Here is a 13,451-nt window from a genome sequence, read left to right as displayed (position 1 = left end):
AACTGATGGTATCTGAAAACAGATTGAAGCATATTTTTTTTGATAGCTCCTTAATCTGAAATTTTGTTTTTGTCTGTTTTCTTTCACAACCTGGCTAATGTAGAAATGTTTTGCATGATTACCTATGTTTAACTTATATTGAATTGCTTGAGTTCTTGGGGTGGGGGAAGAGAGGGAGGAAGAGAAGTTGAAACACAAAGTTTTAAAAAATTGATGTCAAAATTTGTTTTTACATGTAATTTGGAAAATAAAATTCCAAACAAATAAAAGACTGAAGAAAGCAAGAGAAAGTAAAGGAAAGATTGAAGGCAAAAGGAAAGAGGGGTGGTGGAGGATAAGATGGATAGCATCATTGAAGCAATGAGCATGATCTTGAATGGGAGATAGTAGAGTATAGAAGGTTATGGATTTCCCTAGTAGGAGAGGATCAGGAAAGAAACTAGAATAGAAGAAGCTATGGATGAAGTAGATTGATTTTCAACTGACCAAGGACATAGAATTCCACAGTTCAGAGTTGTGAGCTGTTCTGAGCACATGGGTTTCTTCACTCATGTTCCTCCCTGCTAGGTTTCTGTGTGTGCCATTTTGCCCAACAGACATTATTTTGTATGGGTGAGAGGGTGACCCAAGTTTATATGTGGACTCTAGCAACTATAACATGATAATTAATCTCTTTTAAACCTTATTGTTTAGTAAATATTATGTTTAAGGGCTAATAGTATCATTATAGTCAATGATTTTGTGTAAATAGGAAGCATATCAGTGAGGGCTCATGAGTCACAGTAGTAAGTAGTGAAAGTATTCCCTCCACAACAGTTACTTTTTTGGACTCAGAAAACATTAAGTTAAATCCATATGGATGCTGTCTATCTTTAGGAGCCCCAGGCCTTCTGGTGTGAGGGCAGTTGGAGTGAGTCAGTTCAGTGAAAGAGGAAATGGCCATGTGTATGTCATATGACATTATACATATATCTTTCTGAATCCTTAATAATTTTTTTAGGATAACACATGAGATGTCACTAGTTTTGGTATCAGAAACCCAAGTAAAAGTTTTTAAAATTGAGATAATTCTCAGTATTTTATTGTATTTATATATATACATCCAGTAGAATTAAGTGCCTTTAAAAGCAGACATTTTCTGGCGTTGTCTTATAGCCCCAGCTCCTATAGGATCCTGTACATAGAGGACATTTAATAAGTGTTAGCAGTATACGAACAAGGCTAGGAAGGGGTTGGAAGAATAATGAAAAAATCTATAGAGTCCTAAAAATGTTGTGGAATTAATGCAGATTTTGTGAACCTGAAGAGTTTTCCTGGGCATAAGCAAGGTAGTATTAAATATTGATGATGAAATTTATTTGTTATAAAACTTGTAATGTGGCTTAATTTTGGTTAGAGATGACATTTAGACTTTTAATTATATAAGAAGCAATTATTCTTTTTCCCCCCTTAAGTCTGGCCACAAAGTGAATATCACAGTATGAACCAGAACTATAATTATATGTGATTGAATTACTAGTTCTGTTAATAATGTCATAAGAGGTTCCTTTACCGTGGCCTAATGCAGTGAAAGTATTTGAATTAGAATTGGGAAAGACCTCCTTTGGTATCCTATATCTTATTTGTCCAAGCTGTGTAATCCCAGCAAGTCATTTCACTTTTAAAGGTCTTTTGCACAGTTCTTGGCACAGTATGAACCATAGAAATATTAACCATTATTATTATTTACCTCTCTGAGTTTTAGTTTCCCCATTTTCAAAATGAGGATGATAAAACCTACGTTAAAATGTTATTGTGGGGGTCAAGGCAAGATGGCGGAGGAAAGGCAATGAGCTCTCCCCAGGACCCTTCCAAATACCTTCAAATAATGCCATAGGACAATTCCTGGAGGGGCAGAACCCACCAAAGGACAGGGTATAATCATTTTCCAGCCAAAGACAATTTAGAAGATTGGCAGGAAAGGCCTGTTGTACCGAGGTGAGAGTGGAATGCATACCTGCAATGGCCAGTGCAGGCCACGCCAACATAGACCCAACCCCAGCATAGACACAGCCCCAGTGAACCAGGAGCAGGCCTCTGGAGCCTCTGAATTAGTGGTGGCAGCAAATGCTTCTAGAACTCAGCCCACAGACAGTAAGGGGGTCAGACAACTGGCCAGAAGGGGATTATAGGGATCTCTTTGCCAGCACTGAGGTGGGACTCTGTTGTTTTGCCCATACTCAGATGTGGGTCATAGTCTTGGGTGGTGGTCCCAGGCAGGGGAGGAACACAAGCACATAAGACCTTGCAGCCACAGTTGAGCAGGATTCTGTTCATAGTTCCAGACCAAAAAAGGAGGCCTGTGGTTGCTTGCAAACCAAAGCACAGGCCAGGAGAGTAGTAAACATACCTCTCCTTAGATCATAACACCTTGAAAGAACTAAGGACTTACAAATTCCAAGTATCTCTGAAAACAGCTGCTCAAACCCCCTGAAGCTTGGGACAGTCAAAAAATAGACTGGGATAATAAGCAAACAGAAAAAAATACTGACCCTAGAAAGTTTCTATGGTGACAAGGAAGATCAAAATACACCCTCAGAAAAAGATAACAAAGTCAAAGCTCCAACATCCAAAGATTTCAAGAAAAATATCAATTGGTCTCAGTCTGTAGAAGTGCTCAAAGGAGGACTTTGAAAATAAAGTAATAGAGGTAGAGGGGAAAATGAAAAGAGAAATGAGAGTGATGTAAGAAAATCATGGGGGAAAAAGTAAATATTTTGATAAAAGAGACACAAAGAAATACTGAAGAAAATAACACCTTAAAAAACACACTGGGCCAAATGGTAAAAAGGGAACAAAAGCTCTCTGAAGAAAATCATTGCTTAAAAATTACGATTGAGCAAATGGAAGCTAACAACTTTATGAGAAATCAAGAAACAATAAAACAAAACCAAAAGAATGAAAAAATAGAAGACAACATGAAATATCTCATTGGAAAAACAACTGACTTGAAAAATAGATTTAGGAGAAATAATTTGAAAATTATTGGACCACCTGAAAGCAATGATCAAAAAAAGAGCCTAGACATCATCTTCCAAGAAACTGTCAGGAAAAATTGCCCTGATATTCTAGAACTAGAAGGTAAAATAGAAATTGAAAGAATCCATCAATCACCTGCTGAAAGAGATCCCAAAATGAAAACTTCCAGAAATATTATAGTCAAATTCCAGAGCTCTCAAGTCAAGGAGAAAATATTGCAAGCAGCCAGAAAAAAACAATTCAAGTATTGTGGAGCCACAGTCAGGATAACACAAGATCTAGCAACTTCTACATTAAAGGGTCAGAGGGCTTAGAATATGATATTCCACAGGGCAAAGGAGCTGGGATTGCAACCAACAATCACCTACCCAGCAAAACTGAGTGTAATCCTTCAGGGGAAAAATGGGAATTCAATAAAAGAGAGGAGTGTTAAGCATTCTTGATGGAAAGATCTGAGCTGAATAGAAAATTTGACTTTCATATACAAGACCCTAGAGAAGCATAAAAAGGTAAACAGGACAAAGAAATTATGAGGGAGGTTAAAAGGTTAAACTGTTTACATTCCTACATAGGAAGATACTACTTATAACTCATAAGAATTTTTTCATTATTAGAGTAGTTGGGTGGAGTATATTTAGACAGAGAGAACAGGTGTGAGTTGAATATGAAGGGATGATATCTTTAAAAATTAAAATTAAGGGGTGAGAGTAATACAATGGGAGAAAGGAAAAGGGAAAGGTGGAATGGGATAAAGTATCTCACATAAAAGAAACAGGAAAAAGCTTATAAAGTGGAGGGGAAGATGGGGGAGGTGCTAGGGAATGAATGAATCTTACTCTCATCAGAATTGGCTCAAAGAGGGAATAACATACACATTCAGCTGGGTATTATAATCTATCTTACCCTGCAGGAAAGTAGGAGGGGAAGAGGATAAGGGGAGAGGTGATAGAAAGGAAGGCAGAGGGGGCAGCTAGATGGCGCAGTGGTTAAGCACCGGCCCTGGATTCAGGAGTACCTGAGTTCAAGTCCAGCCTCAGACACTTGACACTTACTAGCTGTGTGACCGTGGGCAAGTCACTTTACCCCCATTGCCTGCAAAAAAAAAAAAAAAAAGAAAGGAAGGCACATTGGGGGAGGGGGCAGTCAGAAGAGAAAATCTTTTGAGGAGGAACAGGGTGAAAGAAGATATAAAAGAGAGTAAATGTCATGGGGAGTGTGTTAAGATAATGGACACCCAGGGGTCCAACTTGATTCACTTAGTAGTGTTTGAATTGGGTGTGAATAAGGAACTACTAAGTACCCACTTAAAGGTGATTAGATTTTAGCCACTAGCCAACCCTGAGAAGGAGTGTTCTCAAGAGGCTATGAACTGCTGCATTGGCAGGAAACCTCTCTCAGTCAATCAACTTGAAGAGCCTCCCATTTCTGGGAGGAGGACACGAAGTAGGAAGTGGACACTGGCTGAGGCCTTACTTCCTCTTTGGTTTGAGACATCGGCATAGTGGCAGGACTTCACATTGGCAGTTAGGAAGGCTAGGATTTCCATGCTATAAGGAATTTGTTCTCAATTTCTTTCTCTCTCTTTACTATCTTGTATCTTTTAATAAACCCTTAAAAGCCTAAACTCATGGTGAATTGATCAGTGATTTTAGCCATTTTCCCCCAAAACTGGGGGAACAGATTAGAACCCACATTTAGATTTTTAAACAACACAGGAGGGAATAGAATGGAGGAAAATACTGTTAGCAATTGTAACTGTGAAAAAATTTTGAAGCAAGTTCGTCTGACAGGCCTCATTTCTCAAACACATAGAGAACTGAGTCAAATTTATTAGATGATCAAAAGATATGAAGTTTTCAAATGAAATAATAAAAACTACCTAAAGCCACATGGCAAAAAATACTCTAACTCACTATTGATTGGAGAGATGCAGGTCAAAACAATTCTGGTGTGGGAGGAGCTAGGTGGCACAGTGGATAAAGCACCGGCCCTGGATTCAGGAGTTCAAATCTGGCCTCAGATACTTAACCTGGGAAAATCACTTAACCCTCATTTTCCCACTTAAAAAAAAATTCTGGGGTACTACCTCATATGTATTGAATTGAATAATAGGACAGCAGAGGAAAATGACAAATGTTGTAGGGAATATGGGGAAAATGAGACATTAATACACTCTTGGTGAAGTTGTAAACTGATTCAAACATTCTTTAGAGCAATTTGGAACTATGGCCAAAGGGCTATAAAACCATGCATACTTTTTGACCTAGTAACACTACTACTAGGTTGGTATCCAAAAAGAGATTAAAAAAAAATGTTGAATGCAAAATTGAGGAAATGCCCATCAATAGGGGAATGGCTGAACAAAGTGTGGGATGAGATTATGATGGAACACTATTGTACCATAAGAAATGATGAGCAGGATGCTATCAGAAAAACCTGGAAAGGTATACATGAGTTGATGCAAAGTGAAATATACTCTATACAAAATAATAGCAATATTGTAAGATGATCATCTATGAATGACTTAGCTATTTTCAGCAATAAAATGATCTAAGAGAACTCTTAAGAATTTATGAAAAATGCAATCCATCTCCAGAGAAAGAACTGATGGTGTCTGAATACAGACTGAAGCACAATTTTTTTAGTTCCTTTTTCTAAAGTTTTATTTTGTCTGTTTTCTTTCACAACCTGACTAATGTGGAAATGTTTTGCATGACTACACAAGTATAACTTATATCAAATTGCTTGCATTCTTAAGGGAGGGTGTGGGGAAGGAGGGAGGAAGAGAATTTGAAACACAAAGTTTAAAAAATTGATGTTGGGGGCAGCTAGGTGGTGCAGTGGATAAAGCACTGGCCCTGGATTCAGGAATACCTGAGTTCAAATCCGGTCTCAGATACTTGATGCTTACTAGCTGTGTGACCCTGGGCAAGTCACTTAACCCCCATTGCCTCACCAAAATAAAAATTTTTTAAATTATAAAATAAATTTTATGTTAAAATTTGTTTACACATGTAATTTGGGAAAAAATAAAATTCTAAATAAATAGAAAAAAAGAATTTAAAAAGTTGTGAAAATAGTACTTTGTTAAAGTACTACAGAAATGAATTCAACTGAGTTGAATGGTCTTATCACACCACTATAAGTGAGAGAAATTATTATTAATAACCAATGATTTGGGGAGATCCAGAGTTTCCCCTTTTTGTATAATCCTTATTTCAAAGTTCAATCCCTGGAAGGACATTACTGATAATGAGAATGGATTTATTTACTTAAAAATCTTGATCAGACCCCACCCAAGTTGAGAAGCCATTGCGCTCTATTCAGGTTTGGGTGGGAAATTCTTTGAATAAATTGCCCAAGGAAGGGGTTAACTTAGAAACAAATGAAATAATAAATGAAATAATTGAAATGAAATAATTGAAGTTCATTAAAATATGTCCAGTTGTTCATAGTAATATTCAGTTTCTCATTAATTGTTAACCAATCAGAGTTGATTGTCACCCTCCAAAGGCATATCTACCAGCAGCCTGCCACCATGATTATCTTTGGCATTTGAGAATGCCACTGACCTTTTATTAAAAATGCTAGTAATAACCCAGAAATTATGCATCTCTAACTTTTTAAACATCACAATAAGCAAAGTTATAATTAGAAATTATTATGCCTTCCATATACTTTGTACAAATCTTGTATTGGCCAAGTTGTTTACTTACTATCTTCCCCATTAGAATGAAAGTTCCTTGGGGGCAGCTAGGTGGCACAGTGGATAAAGCACTAGTCCTGGATTCAAGAGGACCTGAGCTCAAATCTGGCCTCAGACACTTGACACTTACTAGCTGTGTGACCCTGGGCAAGTCACTTAACCCTCATTGTCCCACACACACAAAAAGAATGAATGTTCCTTGAGGGCAGGGACTATATTTTTGCCTCTCTTTATATGTCCAGTGCTTAAGCACAGTACCTGGCACATAGGAAGTACTTAAAGACTTGACTTAATAAGTGCCACAAACCATTTCCAAAGCAAGTGGTAGGAAGTGAGCCCTCAGTTGCATGCAGATAGTGGGAGGGTAGAATATTATCTTGTGGGAGAAGGAAAGGAACCCTGGAGCATTAGTGGCAAATCATTGCTAAGGAGGCTACTAGGAAGCAGTACTCCTTGGTGGCTTTTTACTTTAAAATTATTTTTGCTATCTCCCTGAAGGACTGCAATTGTCGTCAATTCTCTCTAAATTCAGGACCTTGGGGAAAAGCCTGATCTCCCCACCCTATTTATGGTTCTGCTCCCATGGTATATGTGGAAACAGTATCAAAAATGATACACACACACATACGTTCATATACATTAAGTTACTTAGTCCTCACAAAAAATGTTGCAAAACAGGTAAAAGTTTTGCTTTTCAAAAGAGAAAAGTGAGGCTTAGAGATATCAGGTGACTTGCATGGGATCATACATGGGATGGATGCATGTGGAGTTGAGACCTGAAATCTAGCTGGTACTTTTACTTGAAGTCCAATGCTTTCCCCCCTTCAAAATGAAAATATTTCACTTGATCTTTTTATTCTCTATATCTCTTCTGTGGAGTGGTAGAGGTACAAAAATGATTTATTGTCATCTTTGTTCAAGTAACTTGACATCCAAGAGAAATGTTAAACTGGGCATTTTAATTAGAATTTTTAGAAGCAAGGAGAGAGGAGCTGTAGAAGGGAGGGAAAGGACAAAACGTAACTTAATCACTGGTCAGTGGAAGGAAGAAAAATGAGCTATAAAATTACCCATTAGCAGATTAATTTTGAAAAATATCTTCATGTCTATAACATAGATGCCACAAAACTAGAAATCATGTATAATCCACCAGAAATGAATTTCCAGAATCTGATGTACCAGTCACACTTTTGTTTACCTATTTCAAAGAGAGGGATCAGTAGAAATAGCTTTGCCCAAGGAACTGACAAAGGAAGAGACCAAAGATGCATTCCACAATAAGATGTATTTTCCAGTGGAATGCTGAAATTTCCAAAATACATATAGAACCAATCTCTCTCTCTCTCTCTCTCTCTCTCTCTCTCTCTCTCTCTCTCTCTCTCTCTCTCTCTCTCTCACACACACACACACACACACACACACACATCCCACACACACACCCCACACACACAGAAGGTCAATATGCTTCAGATCTATGCTACTATTTTTTGGGGGGGGGTGTAGGAGGGGAATCAAATATCTGGCTAGATCCCACAGTAAAATAGAAAGATTCTCTCCCATCAAACACATTTTGTGTATTCTGTGGTTAGTCTTCTATCCCAGGGGAGTGATCAGCCAAGAAGTTAACCAGGGGTCCAGATTCCACTGTTTGGAAAGCCACATTATAAAGCTTAGCTTCTGAATCTCCTAGTTGCCAAAATCCACCCACCTAGCTTCAATACAGTCTTTCTCCCTCTCTTCTACCCCACCCCCCACCCCAAGGGGTTGGCTCTTATGTTGCAGCAGACAGAGGAGAAGGCCTAGCCAAGAATACCTATCCTATTCTAGAATGAACAGAAAGAAGGCATACCAACAGAGTCCTGCTGCCATGTAGCAACTTTGGTTCACATCTAAGCTATTTTTTCAGGAAATTCTGTCTGGAGAAATCTCATCACTGTATGCCTGTCTGGCCTGAATTAATGAGGTTTGCATTCCCAAGGGGATGGCCTTTTACTCTGTTTGACTAAGTTCTAAAATGAAAAAACTCAAAAGGATCTCTTAAAAATCTACTTAACTTCTATTAACCTCTATGTTTCATTTTCTTTGACAGTTCTAAACTGACAAAAAGAGAAAGGATCCTGCCCCCTTAAAAAAAAACAACAAAACAACAACAAAAACAGGCAAGAGACATTGACTAAAGATGGCACCTTGAAAGATTACAGTTCCCTTGTCAAATTACAGACCCCCTGAGAAATTCTCCTGCAGATATTTAAAAGGGTTCCAGATGAAACAATCACATAAAGTGAATCAATAAAACAAAGGGGAAATGCCAATAAGCTCCTCCACCCAGGCCAGGACCTCACAAGAAGACATTCAGAAGCCTGGGGATAAGCTGGTCAGGAGTATACTAGGGGAGTCTGAAGCCAATGGGATCTCAGCCCAAGGTTGTTGGAACCACAACAAGAAACAATGTCAGTTCCCAAGCTGGCCATAAAGAGAACCCAGGGAGTGTCTGTGCATACCTTGGGGCCCTCAAGAAAGCCTCAGGTCAATGTGGCTGCAACAAGTGACAAAGCCGGCTCCTTCATAGGGAACCTCCCAGGAAAATGGAGAAGCTCAGCACTCAAGAGCCAAGGCTTAAAACCATTGATTCACTAGTCATTCCAGAGAATGTAGAAGACAGAGAAGAGGCAAAGGCAATCCAAACTCTTGAGGAGGCCTGAAGCCAGCATGATGGAAAATATTCAATGTGGTCCTTTCAGGTTCTAACTAGAAAACAAAGCCAACTACAAGTTGGTGATTGTTCACGAAAAATGACATGGTGAAAGGACTGGGGCCAGTACCAGTGTTGTGATAGAAGGCAGGGTCTTATTTCAGTTCCATCCCACTCTCTGTTCAAGGTTAAGACTGCCAGTAAGGAGAACAAGTATGATTTTGAATTAAGCACTTCATCCAGAATTTCAGCAAGGTAATAATAATAGGGACAGGATCAGGAAATGTCTACCAAGACCATCCAAGAGTGTGAGAAGGAATGGAGCCTGACATAAATGGCCCTGGCATAAAGTATTAAACCAGGAAATGAGGATGCAGATATGAATAAATAGGAGAAACCTCCAAATACAATGAAGAAATACTATGTGAAAAGAGAAGACTAAGAAATAACCCAGAAGTAGAGACTGACTCCACAATTAACATATGTAGAGCCTCAAGAAAAAAGAATGGCTTTTCATGAGTGTTTTATCTACTAAAAGTTAAATTAAAGCTCTTGAGGAACATATCACTTAGAACAGAAGAAACACAACATGACCCATGGAAAAGACTCCCTGAAAAACAGAATGGAAGAAATAGAATTAAATGATTCAGTAAGACAGCAAGAAATATTAGGAACAAAATTAAAAGACTGAAAAAGCAGAAGACTTTCTGAAGTGTCTACTTTCAAAAACAACTTATCTGGAAAACAGGTCAAGGAGGGATTACTTAGGAATCATTCAACTCCCTAAAAGCCATAATCAAACAAAAAATTCTGTATATCATACTTCAAAAAATGTTTGAGAAAAATCATCAGGTATCAGGAACCAAAAAGTAAAAATAGAAAAAAAATCACTAATAACTTTATGGGGGTGGGGGGGAGTGAAAACACCCAGGAATGTAATAGTCAAAACCCAAAGTTTCCAGGACAGCAAAAAATATTTTGATCAGCCAGAAAGAATTTGAGTACCAATGAATAATGAGTATCAAATAAGACTTCTGTAACTATTATAAAAGAGAAGAAATCTTATAATATTATATACCCAGAGGCAAAAAAATAAACTTACATTACAACCAAGAAGAACATGTAAATTTGAGTATAATCTTACAGGGGTATAGGGGTGAGGAAGGAATGAAGCTTTCATAGAATAAAGAATACAGAAGATAAGACAAACCTTTAAAGATAAATACATTTGGGGCAGCTAGGTGGTACAGTGGATAAAGCACCGGCCCTGGATTCAAGAGGACCTGAGTTCAAATCTGGTCTCATATACTTGACACTTATTAGCTGTGTGACCTTGGGCAAGTCACTTAAACCTCATTGCACCATCAAAAAAAAAAGATAAAGATAAATACATTTGATCAATCAGACAGGGCTAAATGATGTTTAAGTATTAACATTTTAATGGGTGAGAAGAGATGTCCTTAAGAATTCCACTCTCTTTAAGGGTCACAGAGAGAGAAAAGAAAGACAAATGGAGGATCTTTTGTTTTATATTTGTCTTAAAAAAGAAATAAAAGTAGGGGAAAAGAAACAAAATTAAGAAGGAATAGGAATAGACCATTTTAAAAATAATTACAATGTGCCAGAAGCACATGGAAGAGCAGGAAGAGGAGGAAGAAGAATCAGGCATCAGATGAACATCATTCTTATCTGAACTTGGGAAAGGAGGAGTAAATGCACACAATGTTTGGTATAGAAATACATTAAATTGGGGGCAGTTAGATGGTGGGGTGGACAGAGCATGGGCCCTGGAGTCAGGAGGACTTGAGTTTCAAATCTAGCTTCTGACACTTGACACTTAACTAGCTGTGTTACCCTGGGGAAGTCACTTAACCCTGATTGCCTTGCCAAAAAAAGAAAGAAATACATTAAATTGAACAGAGAAATAAGAGACAGAGAGAGAGAGGAAGAGAAGGATTTGAGATTGAGAGTAGGTTTGGAGGTGAAGCAGTTGACAAGAAAAACCAACTTCAGCTGCATAGGGTAGATCAGAAAGGGAGAACTATAAAGGAGAGAAAGAAATTGTAAGAACCAGTGATCGAGATCCTCCACAGAGACTAAATAATATATATATATATTTGCAGGGCAAAGAGGGTTAAGTGACTTGCCCAGGGTCACACAGCTAGTAAGTGTCAAGTGTCTGAGGCTGGATTTGAACTCAGGTCCTCCTGAATCCAGGGCCTGTGCTTTATCTACTGTGGCACCTAGCTGCCCCCTAAATAATATGATCTTAAAGAAAATGTAGGTCAAAAAACAAATTGTAAAAAGAAAACTTCTTAGCTACTTTATTACAAATGACCTTGACTCATGTTAAGAATTGGTGATTTTGCCATAAGTAGCCCTGATGTTGCTTGTGCTGTTCCATCTGATGCTTCTGCTTATTATTGTCACTTAATACATGGAGATCCACTGGGAGGCACAATTATTTGTCATTTCCCACCACCATGATGAGATTAGGAAAATCTAGGACTTTGTCCTTCCAAGGATGGGAGCTGAAGTACTGGATTTTGGTCTTCATTCTTTTATATATTTTTTTACTCCTTTCTGGGGACATTATATTATGTGTTGAAAATGTGGAGGTTTGGAAGGGGGCAGAGCAGAAACAGAAAGGAGGTCATCCCTTTGTTTTAGTTTTTCTTTCTCTTTCTCTCTCTCTCTCTTCTATTTCTGCCTATACCAGATTTCTTGCATCCCTAAGGTTAGGGTTATCCCTCTAAATCATATGGCCTATGGGCTATGGGCTCCTGTAGATCTCTATCCAAATAATTTTCATGGGGTATATTTCAATCTAACTCACACTATAAATGGGTGAAAACATTTTTCATGTATTTTCATTGAGGAAAGGATGCTTATTAAAATGTCTACTAGTCCATAATGCTTTCACTTTTCAAAATCCCTTATTATTATAAATTATTTGAAAAAGACTTATATTTCTCTCTGGAGTAAACTTCGAGACTGTTTTTACCTGTATTTTAACTGTTCCTTCATGGTATTTATCCATCTCAAGTCATGCAGGGAATGGGGGAATCCAGGATGTTGAAATAGATGGAGTTAAACTAAGCACATTATGGCTCTTGTTAAACTGTCCAAGAACTGACTTCCTAGACATCTCTGATTCAGCTCCCAAAAATGCCTTGTATTGTGATTCACACTTCCTTCTGGAAATGACCAAAGTTCCGAATCCCACTGAACTACACCTCCCACTTCATGTCTTCTCTGGTATCAGGAAAGGATTATGTCACATGTTCCATTTTAGCCACGGTCAGCAAGGAAAGGCATTTTTTTCCCCAAGGGAAAAAAGCTATTCAAAGTCAAAAGAAGACCCATTGAAAATTAATACCAGGCACAGAAATCAATCTCAAATATCCTTTCCTATGTCTACTATGCTTCTCTCCAAACAAAACAAAACAAGACAAGACAAGATAAAACAAAACAAACCTATTTACACACCCAAAAAGAGTGGAGGATATGCTGAGTGGAGGTATTTGAGCTTAAATCTCTAAATTTTTCAATACCAAAGCTGTTCTAAAGTAATTCATTTTCTAAGGAAAGAGAAAAGTAGCAAAAATTTCACAACTAAAACTATTATTCTATAAGGAGGTATTAAATACTTGAGTTTTAAAAGTAGCTCATAATCTAAGCCATGCTTGTTCTTCAAGGAATTTCCCAGGAAGGTAGCTTCCCCCAAATAAAATCGGAGAATGAAAGCCAAAAAAGCACAGTTTTCAAAATAATTTTGTTTTCCTCATATTTGGAGAGAGTGAGAGAGAGAGAGAAAAAAAGAGAGAGACAGATACAGAGAAATAGAGATAGAGACAGAGAGACAGACACAGAGAAACAGAGACAGAGAGATAGAGACAGAGAAACAGAGAGAGAAAGACAGAGAAATGGAGACAGAAAGAAACAGAGATGGAGGGAGGGAGGGAATGCATTATTTTTTGGTCTGGACTTGTTCTTTCACTGGTTCAAATAATTCTTTATTAGGGAACTCTATCA

The sequence above is a fragment of the Dromiciops gliroides genome, chromosome 3 (genome assembly GCF_019393635.1).
Source record: "Dromiciops gliroides isolate mDroGli1 chromosome 3, mDroGli1.pri, whole genome shotgun sequence".
NCBI lineage: Eukaryota > Metazoa > Chordata > Mammalia > Microbiotheria > Microbiotheriidae > Dromiciops > Dromiciops gliroides.
This window is presented reverse-complemented; position numbering follows the sequence as displayed.